Consider the following 6,615-nt stretch of genomic DNA (forward strand, 5'->3'; position numbering starts at 1 on the left):
AACAAACACAATACACTGTTCTCGGCAGCACACCGTCCTGTGCAGATACATCATGTGCTGCCGAGAACACAATGTCCTATGCGCACAGGACGATCTTATTCACCAGCGGTCTGTGAGACGAGCGGGCGGCCGGTCTATTAAGGATAGGACCACCCAACTACAAATGCGCAGCCAATCACCGGTCATCTAATGCAACTCGTACGGATGTGACGGCAAAGTATAGAAAGGAGTTGTAGGTTTTGGAAGACACAGAGGCAAAAAACGATGGGGGGGGGGGTGGGCTATAATTAGAGGTAGACTCAGTGGCCGAGCAAGTGCCCGGAGCAATGAAAGCATAATGCAGAAATAATGCTCCCCACCTTCGAGTCAGCCCCTCCGCCCTCCCAAAAAATAAAGGTTTTGCACTGTAGCTTTACAGCGCTGGGGTCCAGGGTTCAAATCCCACCAAGGACAACATCTGCAAGGAGTTTGTATGTTCTCCCTGTGTTTGCATGGGTTTCCTCCGGGTTCTCTGGTTTCCTCCCACACTCCAAACACATACTGATAGGGAATGTAGATTGTGAGCCACAATGGGGACAGTGATGTACAGACCGTCCGGGTCTCCTGAGCTGAGCTTGACAGCCTCATCTATCCCTATGAGTCCGTCAAGTCCAGGTTATGGGAGTCCCGGGCCAGGGACCGTGTTAAACGGACGTCTAGGAGAAAACTTTGCCCGACTTCGCCAGCAGCCGTTACTTGTGTGACCTCCTCTTTTGCCTGGGACTCGCCGCTTTACTTTTGTCTTTTTTCGAGCTTGCTTTGCTATTTTTATATTTTGAAAATTAGGTAATGGGACATTTATTATTCTGAAACCCACAAGTTGGGATTTGTTACTTTGAAAACAGAACTTGAGGAACAGACTATTTGCTATACAAGATAAAATAAAAGATTAACTGGCAAAATGCATCACTGGCTGTATAAATCTGTGGTCTGTAAGGGTGGCGGCCCCCATGTCAAAGTCAATAAAAGGACCCTCACGGTAACAAACCCGGAGAGCGTCTCCATTATACTCCTCAGGTGCCTGTTGCGTGTTGTCTCTCTGAGCCGACCAGCAATTTTCTCACCCCAAAGGGGAAAAACTAACTAAATTGACCTCCACAGAAAGGGTGAAGTCCCTGTGTTTGGGACTAACTGAAGTTCTGCAGTAACATTTCCATGTTGAGTGACAACCTACTTTGAGGCTGGATATAGACACTTTGTACCCCTTTTTCTCAGCTACGCTAGGGGTTTTCAGATTTAACCTCCAGTTTATTAACTTGTATAACCTGTCTGATTGGCATCTTAAAATTTAAAGAAGTCCGTCCCTTCAAAAGTGCTGTAACGGGTCTGGGAGGTGGAACCTCTGAGCTACGATACAAAGGGGCAGTCCTTGTAAGGAAGCGGGTGGCTCCCAGGGTAGGCGGGCAGGTAGTCACGGCAAGTGACGGGGACAGTCTCTGGGTAGAAGGGCAGGAGGTCACGGCAAGTGACGGGGACAGTCTCTGGGTAGAAGGGCAGGAGGTCACGGCAAGTGACGGGGACAGTCTCTGGGTAGAAGGGCAGGAGGTCATGGCAAGTGACGGGAACAGTCTCTTGCCAGGCGGGTGGTCACGGCAAGTGACGGCGAAGCCTCCAGATAGGCTAGCAGGCGGGTAGCAGGTGGACGCTCCCAGGTGAGCGGGCAAGAGTCTCTGGCCAGGCAGGTGGTCACAGCAGGTGACGGCAGAGCCTCCAGGTAGGCGAGCAGGCAGGTAGCAGGCGGACGCTCCCAGATGAGCGGGTAAGAGTCTCTGGCCAGACAGGTGGTCACAGCACGTGACGGAAGAGCCTCCAGGTAGGCTAGCAGGCAGGTAGCAGGCGGAGGCTCCCAGGTGAGCGGGTAAGAGTCTCTGGGCAGGCAGGTGGTCACAGCATGTGACGGCAGAGCCTCCAGGTAGGCTAGCAGGCAGGTAGCAGATGAGCGCTCCCAGGTGAGCGGGCAATCAAATCCATAGACAGACTGGCAGGGCTGGTAGGCAGACTGTCGGACTGCAGGAATGCAAGTAGATAGACAAGTATCAGGCAGGTATCAAGCAGGAATCTGGCAGGTAACTGGTAGGTAACTGGTAACGGGACCTGAGGGCTGAAGCAGAGTGATAGACTATGCAACAACATTGCTCGGACACCTCCATTTTGGAGGAGGTGCCTTATATATGGTGAGGTCCTCCGGCCATTGGCCAGGGACTCCTTAGGACAGCGCGCGCGGCCCCTTTAAGAGAGGGGAAGCGCGCGCCCTAAGCACAGTGGCCGGGAAGCAGCGCGCGCTGCCAGCAGAGCGGGAGGAGGACGCTGGGCACGGAGCGGAGAGGTGAGGGGAACAGCGTCCCTGCCTAGCAGGAGGCAGGGACGCCGACGCTACAGTACCCCCCCCCTTTAGGCCTCCCCCTTTTTTAGGCCGGAGAGAAATTTATCAAGGATGAGAGGGGCATGGATGTTCTCCCGGGGCTCCCAAGTTCTCTCCTCAGGACTAAACCCCTTCCAATCCACTAGAAAAAAGGTCTTTCCTCTTACCCTTTTGGTGGCCAGAATGCTCTCTACCTCAAACTCGTTTTCAGCGGAAACCGGAGCAGGAGGTGTACCTGTAGACTTGGAAAAAGAGTTAAGTACCACGGGTTTGAGGAGAGATACATGGAAGGAGTTAGGGATCCGCAAGTTGGCCGGGAGTTTCAATTTATAGGCCACTGGGTTGATTTGTTTGATAACTTCCAGTGGGCCGATGAACCGAGGCCCTAACTTGTAGGAAGGAATCTTGAGCCGGACATACTTGGACGAGAGCCAGACTTTATCTCCAGGATGGAATTGTGGAGGATCCAGGCGTTTTTTGTCAGCGTGTTTTTTCATCCGCTCGGACGACTGAAGGAGTGCGGATCGGGTACTCTCCCAAATGGAGGAGAATTCGCTAACGAGAGATTCCGCAGCCGGATTGTCCACTGAGGTGGAGACGGGAAATGGGATCCGAGGATGCTGACCGAAGACTACAAAAAACGGGGATTTGGAGGAAGATTCGCTCTCGTGATTATTGTAAGAGAACTCGGCCCATGGTAAAAGATCCACCCAGTCCGAATGGTGGGCATTAACGAAGTGCCGGAGATAAATGGTCAGGATCTGATTGATCCGCTCCACTTGACCATTGGACTGTGGGTGGTAAGCGGAGGAGAAGTCCAGGGTGACGTCCAGCAGCTTACATGTGGCTCTCCAGAAGCGTGAGGTGAACTGAACCCCACGATCCGACACGATGTGGAGGGGCAGGCCATGGAGACGGAAGATGTGGCGGATAAAGTCTTTAGCCAGCTCGGGTGCAGACGGGAGGCCCGGCAGGGGAATGAAGTGAGCCATCTTGGAAAAGCGGTCAGCGACCACCCAAATGACCGTACAACCGGCAGAGACAGGGAGATCCGTTATAAAGTCCATAGCTATATGCTGCCACGGGGCAGCAGGTACAGGAAGAGGAAGGAGGCGACCGGCTGGCAGATGTCTCGGAACCTTGTTGCGGGCGCAGGACACACAGGCTGAAACAAAGTCTATTACGTCCTTGGGCAGGGTAGGCCACCAGTAATGCCGGGTAATAAGCTGGAGGGTCTTTTTCTGACCGGCGTGGCCAGCTAGCTTAGACGAGTGACCCTAGTGTAGGATCTTCTTCCGATCAGGTACTGTTACGAACGTCTTACCGGGAGGGAGACGATTTAGATTCACGGGGGCCACCTGCATTACTCTGGCGGGATCAATGATGTGCTTAGGCTCCTCCTCTAGATCAGACACCAGGAAGGATCGGGACAAGGCGTCAGCTTTGATGTTTTTGTCAGCCGGGCGAAAATGAAGAACGAAATCAAAGCGGGCAAAAAACAAGGACCACCGGGCTTGGCGCGGGTTAAGTCTCTGGGCGCTCTGGAGGTAAGCCAAGTTCTTGTGGTCCATGTAAATAATTACCGGGTGAAGAGCCCCCTCGAGCAGGTAACGCCACTCCTCCAGTGCCAGCTTGATGGCCAATAACTCTCGGTCTCCTATAGAATAATTGCGCTCAGAAGGGGAGAAGAGTTTGGAGAAGAAGCCGCAAGTTACCATTCTTCCGGAAGACGACTTTTGGGTAAGTACCGCTCCGGCTCCAGAGGAGGAGGCGTCCACTTCCAGGAAGAATTGTTTGTTGCCGTCCGGACGATGCAGCACCGGGGCGGAAGAGAAAGCCTGTTTTAAGGAAAGAAAGGCTTCCTCTGCTTCGGGCGGCCATTCTCTGGGATTAGTACCCTTACTGGTGAGCGCAGAGATTGGGGCAGTCCGGGAAGAGAAGTGCGGTATGAAGAGGCGGTAGTAGTTGGCGAAGCCCAGGAACCGCTGAATAGCCTTCAACCCCTCTGGTCGGGGCCACTTCTGGATGGCAGACAGTTTCTCAGGATCCATTCGTAGGCCGGTCTGAGAGATTATGTAGCCCAAGAACGGAAGCGAGGTCTGCTCAAAGAGGCACTTCTCATATTTAGTCTAGAGGTGGTTCTGCCTGAGCCTGAGCAGGACCTGACGAACATCCCTCCGGTGAGTGAGAAGATCCGGAGAGAAGACCAAGATGTCGTCCAGGTACACCACTACGCAGGAGTAGAGAAGGTCCCGGAAGATGTCATTGACCAACTCTTGAAAGACGGCGGGAGCGTTACAGAGACCGAAGGGCATTACAAGGTATTCATAGTGGCCGTCCCGGGTGTTGAATGCCGTCTTCCATTCATCACCTGACGGATATGGACCAGGTTATACGCCCCACGGAGGTCCAGATTGGTGAAGATTCTAGCCCCCCTCAGACGGTCAAATAATTCCAGAATGAGCGGAAGGGGGTATTTGTTCTTCACCGTGATCTGGTTAAGGCCTCTATAGTCTATACAGGGACGGAGTGAGCCGTCCTTCTTTTTGACGAAGAAGAAGCCTGCTCCCGCCGGGGAGGTCGATTTCCGGATAAATCCCCGGGCCAGATTCTCCTCAATATATTCAGACATGGACCGGGTCTCAGCAGCGGACAAAGGGTAAATACGCCCACGGGGAGGAGTAGCGCCGGGCATCAGGTCGATTGGGCAGTCGTATGGTCTATGAGGGGGTAATGTCTCTGCCTCCTTTTTATTAAAGACGTCCGCATAAGACCAATAGGGAACCGGAAGACCAGGTAGATTGGCTGGGGTAGGAGAAGGACGGACAGGATGGACGGGAACTAAACAAGTCTTATGGCAGTCCTGTCCCCAGCGAAGGACCGCTCCGGTCTGCCAATCAAGCACGGGTGCATGTTTCTGAAGCCAAGGTAGACCTAGCAAGAGGGCGTGAGAGAGTCCAGGCAGAACATGAAAGAAGATGCTCTCAGAGTGCAGCATTCCCACTTGCAGGGTTATGGATTCGGTGATGAGTTGGATGGGATGTGGTAAGAGGCCCCCATCCACGGCAGCGACAGATAAGGGTACAGCCAGAGGTTTGGTGGGAATGCGGTATTTCTCTACCAGGGACTGAGAAATGAGATTTCCGGCAGCTCCAGAGTCAAGTTGGGCTAGTTCAAAATAACGGTTCTCCCCGCAGATGATAGAGACCGACAGCAACAGAGATGGAGAGGGTTTACTCTTGTCTAGGACAACCTCTCTGAGCGATCCTAGACACAGGCGTTTCCCGACCTCTCCGGGCAGGAACGGATCCTGTGCTCCTTACTGCCACAGTAGAAGCAGCTCCCCTCGGCTCGGCGTAACTCTTGACGGTTCTTGACCATCTTGGTCTGGTTGACCTGCATAGGCTCGGGTGAGTGCGCCTGGGGAGTAGCGGGAGAAGTGACAGGTTTCTGAAAGGTAGGGGCTGGACGTGGAAACCTCCTCTCACGGGTGACCTCTTTGGCGCGTTCCTGGAACCGGATGTCAATCCGGGTGGCAAGAGTTATTAAGTCGTCGAGAGTGGTAGGTATGTCCCGACCGGCGAGTTCATCTTTAATACGGCCGGACAGACCCTCCCAAAAGACAGACACCAGGGCGTCGTTATCCCATGCCAACTCCGAAGCAAGGGTACGGAACCGTATGGCATATTGGCCCACGGTGAGATTTCCTTGATGGAGGCGTAGCAGAGATGATGCGGATGAGGTCTTCCGTCCGGGTTCGTCGAAGACTTTCCGGAAAGCCGTGAGAAAGGCTGGCAGGTTGGACACCAGGGGGTCTCCTCTCTCCCATAGAGGATTTAGCCAAGCCAGTGCCTCCCCCGTGAGATGGGACATGATGAAGGCTACTTTGGCCCGATCTGAGATAAACTGGTGGGACAGGAGTTCAAAGTGCAGGGTGCACTGGTTTATGAAGCTCCGAGCTTGAGCGGGGTCGCCTCCGAAGCGAGGAGGTGTAGAAAGCCGGGGTCCGGGGCAGGATGCCATGGTATTGGTGGGCAGCGGCGCTGCCGGGCTGCGAGTCATGACACTAGCGGTGGTTGCTGGTGGAGCAGTCAGAGTGTCCAGGCGAGAGTTGACATTCCGCAGATGACTCAGGATGGACTCCTGTTGGGACCTCTGATGGGACATTTCATGACATAGGTCCGAGAGCGAGGGAGCTTGGGTGCCACCGGGTT

Source organism: Phyllobates terribilis, unplaced genomic scaffold (assembly GCF_046119375.1).
Source record: "Phyllobates terribilis strain yellow unplaced genomic scaffold, ASM4611937v1 Scaffold_7__3_contigs__length_470593459, whole genome shotgun sequence".
NCBI classification, from domain to species: domain Eukaryota; kingdom Metazoa; phylum Chordata; class Amphibia; order Anura; family Dendrobatidae; genus Phyllobates; species Phyllobates terribilis.